General features: G+C 41.9%; 1 non-coding gene across 1 annotated transcript; it reads right to left on the bottom strand.

The window, feature by feature from the left end:
- Window positions 1-456: 456 nt before the first annotated feature.
- Trnat-ugu (transfer RNA threonine (anticodon UGU)) lies at window positions 457-531 on the bottom strand. The gene has a single exon. It is a non-coding gene; the product is annotated as a tRNA-Thr (tRNA).
- Between the last annotated feature and the right edge of the window lie 9,854 nt (window positions 532-10,385).

Here is a 10,385-nt window from a genome sequence, read left to right as displayed (position 1 = left end):
TATTCAAAACAGCTAATCCAATACGGAGGGCAACCGATTATGTTTTGACCAATTTTTACCAAAAATGTATTTTCGTTATTTACGTTTAGTCTGCAAGTCAAGGAGTATTTATCAACCCTTCCTCTACCTCTGATTGTTCCTAGACAGCAACTTCCTGTTCTTCGTGGCAGGAAAAGCCGATCTGTCAAAGCTGGATATGCAGCACTCGGCAGCCTGCACTTGATATTCGTCCGTATTTTCGGTGAGTATGTTTGCATGCATTCTGCAGTATGAATCATTTTGAGCACGTGCGACACGGGACGAGTTATCATCTACATCTATATGGATACCCTGCAAAACACATTTAAGTGCCTGGCAAAGGGTTCATCGAATCACCTTCACAACTGATAATTAATTGAAACCCTCAGCTGCCGACAGGTGTTGTTGATATACTTCGATGGGGACAGCTGAAAAGTGTGCCCCTACTGGGACTCGAACCCAGAATCTCCTGCTTACAAGGCAGACGCTCAATCCATCTGAGCCATCGAGGGCACACATGAACAGCACGACTGCAGGAATTTATCCCTCGCACGTTTCCCGTGAGACTCACATCCCCAACCGTCCACAATCCGCATACGTAATGTACTTAATAGGTATTTGTCCATCCACTCATTACTGGCTCACACTAAGGTGACGATTCCCGTAAGAGTTCCGGCAACCTGTGCGCATTCGCACAGACGAAGGTCAATGGCTGGGTAACGTTTAACCATAGATATGAAGATAGTAACTGCTCTCGAAAGAACAGGCGCCACTGACGACCTTGCAACTCTTCTAGAATACATGATAGACCGGCCGATGTGGCCGAGCGTTTGTAGGCGCTTCAGTCGGGAGCCACGCGACCGCTACGGTCGCAGGTTCAAATCCTGCCTCGAGCATGGGTGTGTGTGATGTCCTTAATTTAGTTAGGTTTAAGTCGTTCTAAGTTCTAGGAAACTGATGACCTCAGATGTTAAGTCCCAAAGTGCTCAGAGCCATTTGAACCATCAGTCCCTATGTTTACACACTACTTACAGTAACTTATGCTAAGGACAACACACACACAACCATGCCCGAGGGAGGACTCGAACCTCCAACAGGGGGAGCCGCGCGAACCGTGACAAGGCGTTGGACACATGGCGGGTACCCCGCGCGGCTCATGGCAGCCGTGACACTGCTTCAAACAATGGACTGTAGAAACTTTTGTAAAGCACGGATTAAAAAAAAAACTTTCTGTTCCAAGAGTCTAGACAAGTACACCTTTAAAAAATGCAACTACAAAGAAATTGAATTTTCGAACGTTTTGAATGAGAACCTGTCGTTATGGAATACCGTTGATCAAATGTCACAGGGATTATATACTCAGGTTTCACATGTGGATTAACACTTTCTAATCAATATCCCGAAAGAGCAGGGCTTAAAACTTTGAAGAGTTAAATTTCAAGGGCCGTTCTCTTGTATGCAAATAGTTTCACAGTAGAAATTTCTCTAGTTTTATTTATTAATTTATTTATTTATTTTTTGCTGTAGGTAAAGAAGGATAGCATTGTGAGGAGGGGGAAGGGGGGGGGGAGGAATCTCGCCTCTCCCACCTTGGAATTCTCAGTACAGAATTTTTATTCATTACGAGATTCTTAGCCACTTGCAGAAGTGATTTCGAGTGATTCTGCAAAACTTTTCCTTTAGCCAATCGTAGCAACTATAGGATTCCGTTCCTGCTGCATGACATGTCTCGGAACTTAAAGTGACCAACTCATTTGCATAAAGAGCTAGCTTATCATCCGCTTCTTTACTTGCGTAGACCGTTCATGGTCTGCAAAGAATTTTTTTCTTTAATCGTTTTTTTATGTCTTTTATAAACTGCAACACTTTCTAAACTTTCTAAACTTAGCGCCGTTGAAGCATGGTCTTTTACTGAATGATCAAAAAGCAATGCTGACAGCTGGAGTCCAAGGTTTTTGTTAATCAAGCCGTTTGTATTCTTGTGGTGATATCTCCGTACAGTCTTTCATTCCCTAACGCATATTTCTTTATATCTAATTGAGAAGTGAAATACCGGTTTTCATAGATGCAGATTTAAAATATTTTAATATAACGCAATAAATATTTCATTAAAATTTTCATCCCCTTATGCTCGAAGTTCCAAAACCAGAAAAACACGTAGTTTTTAAAAATTGTAACATATTAGCCGAATACGAATTGTCAGATATATTTAGCAATCCTTTCATAATGAACCATTTTCTGAAACATCTCACACCCTTTAGGGGTTGGGTTTTCAAAAACAATTAAACACGTATTCTTCTATTTAGAGCCGAGGAGCCAAATTCAAATCTTCATACATTTAATTCTAAAATTGCTTTCATAGTGAAATATTTCATAAAACATTACATCCCCTATTTCACTCTATTAGTGAGTTAAATTTCCAAAAGCAACGAAACACATTTTTTTTACATCCAACCGAGATGTCAAATACCTATTTTCATAGATGTAGCTATAAAAATGCTTCAGTAGTTCTTTAATAATGATTTATTTTCAAAAAACCTTCACAAATTATTTTATCCCCCAATGGAAGAATTTCGGAAAATGCTAAAAACCTGTTTCTTTTTTGTATCTGACTGAGACACCAAATGTCAATTTTCGTAGTTTTGTAGTTATAGCTTCAATAGGGACATAGGGACATATTTAAAAAAAAGACTTTCAACCCATGTTTCACCCCCATAGGAGTGAAATTTCGAACAATCTCTTCTTAAATGATGCTTTCAGCGTAAGATTTACACCTTCATCAAATTTCAAGTCCGTATACTTTGCAGGTTGGGCTGGAAGGCTATGGGTCAGTGAAACCTGTGCCCCTATTGCACCTTCTTGGAGGTTGTAGTTCCAAAAACAGTGAAACACGTAGTTTTCTATAACACAATATTCATAGATTTCGCTTTAAAAACTCTTTCGCACTGAAATACTTTCATAAAACATTACATCCTATATTCCACCCTCTTAATCGTTGAATGTCTCAAAAACAGGTTTTCATATATTTCATGAAACATTTCATCCTCTGTGATATGGGGTATGGTAGTGACACACCAAAATCACAATAGTAATCCGTTGTAGTTGCTACATATTTTATTACAATCAAAAGCATTATAAAATCACAAGGCCAGATCAGTTGGACAAATAATAAATAAATTTCGTTAAGTGGAACGAGACCCGTAAAACTTGAAATTTGAATATGACTAGGTATATATACTTAGGTAAAGCTTTACTTAAATAGCACAAATGTCCATAAAATTCATAGCAGAACTCTCACTACTTGCAATCAGGGGAGAAACAGATTAAGCGTAAGAATACAGATATTTAACGTTCGGCTTGCCAACTTTCCTAAACAAAACTGTATAAAAATGACTAAAACAATTAAGGGGGTCCTTTAATTTTGACTAAACGGACCTTCAAATTTACTTACTCAGTTGATTAATCAACAATATTCTTAGAATGATTACAACTAGAACATGACTATATGACAATACCCTTAAAATAAGGTTGCTTCAATATTTCGTGTGAATTGGCGATAGACGTGAGCAGACCAAGGATTCAAATCAATACAAGAGATCCACGAGGCAGAGAATGACATAGAAATATACTCAACATGGCAATGCAATTGAACTTTGGATGCTATAGTTCAGCACCGGAAAGATGGAATCACGCAAAAGTGACAACATAACCCAAGATGTAAAGGAGAGGACATGGCCTCAAATATCTCTCTGCCGCCGTGGTGCTCTGCTCCCAGTATGCTAGCGTCGACCGCTGCCAGTTATCTCTAACACAACACACATCAAGAGCAGACAATTTTCTGAGACATAAACTACACAACCCTATCTGGAGAACAGGTGAGCAATACAACTGGACTGAAACCAATGAGCCTCCGTGAGTTACTTGGCCAGTGCCAGCCCTTAAACTTTGATTAATAAGATCGCTAAAAATCATACCGAAGTTAAGATGACGAGACTTATCTCCAGGTTCGCCATATTAGTGGCAGAGACAATAAATTGGCGACGCTCTTATCCGTATGTTCGCGGCAGAGTCTGGGGAAGGCAAGGGCCACGTGGAGCCGGATCTGGGGGTCAATTTCCTTCTCTCCGAGACACCCGGCTTCTTCTGCGACTTAGCCGGCAAACAGGAGAGGACCCCGGGTGGGGACCGATTCGGCAGCAGTTGGCGGATGGCGAGGTCTTCGGGGGGTGGGGTTGGGGGGGGGGGTGTCTTGTGTAAAGGGGAAGACAACCGTGGTGAAGGGAAGGTCTGTATTCCACAGGAACGAGTTAGCATGGCACTCAGATATTTCCACGATTCGGCGGTAGGGGATCATTTGGGGTTCTACAAGACCTTGAACAGAGTTCGGGAACACATGTTTTGGCCCAACCTATATGGCGATGGCATGCGATTTGTTGGCAACTGTGTCCAGTGTAAGCGCGGTAAGCCCGATGTTGGGCCGCACAGAGAACTACTACAGTCGGTTAGCGAGCAGTGTCCTCTGGACCGCGACTCAAAGATCGAAACATCGATCGACGGAAACTGGCGCCAGAAACGCACCAGCTCACTCTATTTCATCCCCTTAGGGGTTGAACTTCCAAAAACACGAAAATACGTATTTTCTTATTTGTAACCTTGAAGTCAAATACCAATTTTCGTAGATATAGCCTTAAAAATACTTCCATAGTCCTTCCATAATTTTTTATCTCAAGATAAAATGTTCACCTACTATTTCACCTCATAGAGGTTAAATTCCCAATAATACTGGAACACATATTTCTTTATTTCTGACCTAGAAACCAGATACAAATTTTCGTATGCCTAGCTTCAAAATTACCTTAATAGCTACATGTTTCAAAAATCCTTTCAATTTCTGTGTATCCCCCTTAGAGGTGGAATTTCGAAATATGCAGTATAAGCGGTATAAGATCAACAACCTTTCCAAATCTCAAGGTTTATTTTCCTTGGCGGTCTGGACTGTGTGAATTTCATAGTAATGGCCTCCACACAAACACACACACACACGCACACACACACACACACACACACACACACACACACACACACCACTAACAATGCCACCACCACCTCCTGGGGAAATTTCTGCAGACGCCCTTGTTCCACTGCAGTCATATTTTGCCGACGACCTACATTTAGCAGCGTGGGAGGGATAGTGTCGTGCAACAGACAGTATACTCAGTAGACAACGAACTGTTCGTTGTGAAATCAGGGACATAGGAACCGAGACTGACACAGAAGGTGCTGAAGGTGAAGCACACTAGACTCGTGTCTACCACGGCTTCAAATAGTATCGATTTACTATGAACGGAAGTTCCGAAAAGTGAGCAAGTAATTTTACAGTAAATTCAGTACCGATGGTGAGGATATACAACGAAAAACATTTCTATAATATTTCAGAAATAATGAAACATTCCACTCAAGTCACGCGGCAGAAAACTCAATGGATATGCTTGCACTTAAGACGGAAGGCCCCACGTGCTTACGCAGGCTTACGACAGATCGCAAAATTCGGCAGTAGGCGTAAGCCAACCTCTTGTGCTGCCATCTGTTATTGATGCCAGGCATCAAGGTCTCAGTAGTTCGACCATCCACTGGAGAGTAGTTGCTTTATAAGTACTCCGTCTTCAGGCCACGAGTGACCTACTGGGACAGCACCATCCGACCGCCGTGTCATCATCTGTGGAGGATGTGAACAGGAGGGGCGGGGATCAGCACACTGTTCTCCCGGTCGTTATGATGGTTTTCTTTGACCGGAGCCGCTACTATTGGGTCGAGTAGCTCCTCGATTGGCATCATGAGGCGGCCTGGATGATCACCCATCCAAGTGCCTTCAACGCCCGACAACGCACTTAACTTCGGTGATCTCACGTGAACCGATGCCACCTCCGCGGCAAGTCCGTTGCTGCAGATATTTTAGAGTAGTTGTTACGTTTCATAATTATCTAGTTTACGGGGAAAATGTAAAAAAGGCGATTGTCACCGAAGCTACAACTAATCTGAATTTCTGGTTAGTTATCAAGTGGTCTTATGTGCAAGCCTGATTTTTTCATCCTTTGCGGTGGGAATTATTCAAACCCGTCATGTTCTTCTTATGAGGTGTTCTATTTATTTTGCACACAATGATCGTTTGTAGTTGTGTTGAGTTACCACCTTGATAAATTTTTGGATGGCGCACGTATCATAACTGAGATCTGCGCTTGCGCTTAATGGCTGAAGGTCAATTAGCGTAATGAGTAGTAGCGAATGTTATAGTAACATGTTTGTAAATTATTTCAGGTAAATTACCTTAGTAGTGTAATATTATCAGTATACCAGTACAGTATGTGGGCCAATTACGTTAGTCATGGAATACTATCCGTATAAGACTATGTCACCTTGATGTCCCGGAATTTGCTTCAATTTTGGAATCCACGAAAGAACTGGAAATTTTCCTTTACACAGCTTTCCATATAATTTCTATTACAGTGATTCAGTCTTGTCTGTCACTCGACTTTTCTGACTGTGAAATAAATTCTATCGCTCATGTGCTTATTACCTCTTCGTGTTTCCATTTGCCGATATTGCGCATAAACACATACATATCTCAACGTTGCTATGTACATTGATGGAACGACACACTTTTCTGTGGCGACACTGCAGTTTAGAGATAGAAAAACCGATCAGTTAAAACGACATGGGTATTTTAGTTCTGAATAACCGGTGTCTTTCGGTTTTTGTTTGCTCTCGGTTATAACAAGTATCTTTTTATATTTTCCTGATAACCACGTAAAAACAGATATACCAATTAGCCACAGTTGTCGTAGTAAAATTTTTAGTTTTCAAATAAACCTTTTTTAAAAAAGACGAGTAATTTTTATTCGTAAGATTTCCATAGCTCTTAAATACTGCGTTATTACAGAAAAAATGGGAAAAGTGATGTATGCCACTTTAATAACACTGCTGATAGAAACGAGCAACAAGTGAAATGGTCCAACATTGCCGAGACAATACTGTGCCTGTTATACAAGCAGTGCGCGAGAATGGACGCAGTTTCTCGCTGTTGTCGAACGTCAGTTGTAACACAGAATGGCACCATCTGGAAGCCTGGAAGTATTTTACGATATGCAGTACGAGTGAAGCACAATGGTCGATTTGGTCGACTTGCGACATCATACACGGAAAAAAGTTAAAATTTTACAAATCATTCATAGTTCGGGATAAAAATAGAAAGTGCCTGATCTGCTGCCTGTGTCTACGTTATCTGCTTTTAGCCGTTAACAGAGAAATTAAAACGAAAAAGAGAGTTCTCCTGCCGCAGTTTTCACTCTTTATCGCTGGATTATACGTAATGCCCGCATAGTGCTGTGATAACCGATTTAAATATAATTTTTGAGCAGAGTTCTAAAAACTAAAATCAGTAGGATAATACTGGCAGTTTTCTGTGGTATAGAAGTACTCGCTATATTTTGAGAGAAACAGCGAACAGCGGACAAAGTTTTATTGGACTATTTAATTTAAAGAAATTAGAATTATATTAATACCGTCAGTTGCTCACGGGCGTTGATAAATATCAACGTGGACAAGTGAAAATGTGTGCCACGACCGGGACTCGAACCCGGGATCTCTTGCTAAAATGACAGACGCTCTATGCATCTAGGCCACCGAGGGCACAGTGTATGGTTCGACTGCAGGGACTATCTCGCGCACGCCTCCTGCGAGACTCACATTCTTACCTTGAATGTCCATACACTACAGTCGTAGAGTCCCACTCCAACACACTCATTCCTCGTGGAAGACATGTCCATATCCATATAAGTATATGGTTCTGGCAACACCAGCCATGACCTTCTTCTGTGAAGATGCACAAGTATTCCCCGAACTGTTACGGGACTTGGTAAGAATGTGTTCCACGAGTAATGAATGTGTTGGTGTGGGACACTACGAATGTAGTGCGTGGACATGGAAGGTGAGAATGTGAGTCTCGCGGGAAGCGTGCGCGAGATAGTACCTGCAGTCACACTATCGTCTGTGCCCTCGGTGGCTCAGATGGGCAGAGAGCCTGCCATGTAAGCAGGAGATCCCGGGTTCGAGTCCCAGACAGGCACACATTGTCACCTGTCCCCGTTGATATATATCGACACCCGTGAGCAGCTGACGGTATTAATATAATTCTAATTTCGTTCTGGACGGCTGCAGGTCATCATAAATGTATTTGACGTTTTGATTCCATTTATCAAGAAACTGAGAAAGTAAAAATTTTTATCTTTGTTTGATTTCTACGTTTACAAGAGGAAATAATGTAAATAAAATACTGAAAATCGGTTATTACAAGAACTGGTATTGTGACGGGCTTTAACAATTAGGTTAAAGTGAGGCTGGGAAACTGATAAGAGCCGAAAACCAGTTGTTTGAGCGATAACCGACAATCCCACTGCTGTTGTGAGTGGTAAGATTGACGCGCAAGGACATCTAGAACAGTTTCTCAGAAAGGTTACTGCAACTCTGATGTTCTCAAAATGAACGGGCCAGCCATTGGCGTCCGCGAGGGGGAAGGGGAGGGGGAGGGGAGGAGGTGGGGAGGGGAGGATAGGCAAAAGGGCACTTTCACCCGTCGCCCCTAACCATCCTTGGAATCTGGAGTAAAGAGTTTTTATTCGTTACAGTATACTCATACTCTTCCAGATAAGAATTCTCCACAATACTGCTAAACCTTAGCTTTGACCAGTTGTAGCGCTTTTAGAGTTAGGGTCTTGTAGCTTGATGCACCTCGTAACTGACCAGCTGATTTGTACACAGAGTGCCAGTCTCAGAATCATGCACTCCAGCCCCGACGCGCCTTCCCCCCTCCCCACCACTGGAAATATTTCTGCAGACTCCAGTCTGCCACTGTGCATATATTTTGATAACATCCTGGTTTTAATAGCATCGAAGGAACAGCATTGTGGAGTAAAGGGTAGACCTAGCACAGACCACACCATTCACAATGAAACGCATCACTTAGTAGATGGTGAAGTACTTTGAAGCTAGCCAGATAGAAACAGAACCTCCTGGCACTGTATCTAACCCAAATTCTAATCTTACACTAATCTCTTGTATGTACCTACCACGCCCTCAAAGAGCCAACGATTTACTATTATCAAAAGTTCCGAAAAATGAGGAAGAAATTGACCCACACTTTTTTCCGTTGTTCATTATTTCGATTACCCCATAAAGGGAATGGACTTGTAGCCACAGGTTACACAAGCGATAAATGGTTTAAAATACATAAAAAGAGATGACAATAGGAAATGATTTTTAAAAACACAATGATGCGGCTTTTACGATTTTTACAGGAAAAAAAAAATGGATGACAAAATAAAGGTTTTTCAAAAATATGCTGATGGACAATATTGGGGATTTTTTATCTTTATAGATGACTAGCGGAAAAGCTTGGTGTTGACCAGGCATTTATTTACAGCTGTGCGTCCACGTCCGTACTATGCAGCGTCTGGCCTTGTCCTGAGTTTTTATGACGTATCTCCTGAAACATGTGTCGTACAATGATATAATTTTGTAGGTGCATTCAGCGTCATATGCGGATACTGTCTGCAAAATTTATTGCGAATATAGTAGCAAAGAAGTAACAAATTTAAATGTCACGAATGCTGTGATCCCCACACACTTGGGTGCAACCAATGTACACAGGATGCTTGGCTCGATCATTATGGCTACCATCACCGCTGGTCGAAATTGGACCAGCTGTGTCGACGTAGTGAAAATATAAATGTGCATAACATGGTAAACGTCCATTCTTTCCAGCCATCAGACCTGATCTACGATCAAAAATATCATGTAAAAGTGGTAGGGGCAACGGCCTTGCCGCAGTGGATACACCGGTTCCCGTCAGATCACTGAAGTTTAGCACTTTAGGGCGTGGTCGGCACTTGGATGGGTGACCATCCGGGCCGCTATGCGCTGTTTCCATTTTTCGGGTTGCACTCAGCCTTGCGATGCCAATTGAGGAACTACTCGACCGAATAGTAGCGGCTCCAGTCAAAGGAAACTACCACAACGAGTGGGAGAGCCAGCTCCTCCTCCACCCTCAGTGAGAATGACGTGGCGGTCGGATGGTCCTGATTGGCCACTTGTGGCCTGAACACGGAGTGCTTTCTTAAAGGAGTGCTCCCTACATAAAACTGACAGTCTTGACTCAGGGACTGTCCACGGTAAATGCTGCATTGGACCTACGAATACTATTAAAATAACGGTTTGAGTTCTCTTTAGTTGTCCAATCATCTGAAGTGAGTCCTTATTGAAGTAAGCTGAAAAATAGATTTTATGTTAATGGCGGATAAATTTTATGTTAATGG

The sequence above is a fragment of the Schistocerca gregaria genome, unplaced genomic scaffold (genome assembly GCF_023897955.1).
Source record: "Schistocerca gregaria isolate iqSchGreg1 unplaced genomic scaffold, iqSchGreg1.2 ptg000327l, whole genome shotgun sequence".
Lineage (NCBI taxonomy): Eukaryota > Metazoa > Arthropoda > Insecta > Orthoptera > Acrididae > Schistocerca > Schistocerca gregaria.
This window is presented reverse-complemented; position numbering and strand designations above follow the sequence as displayed.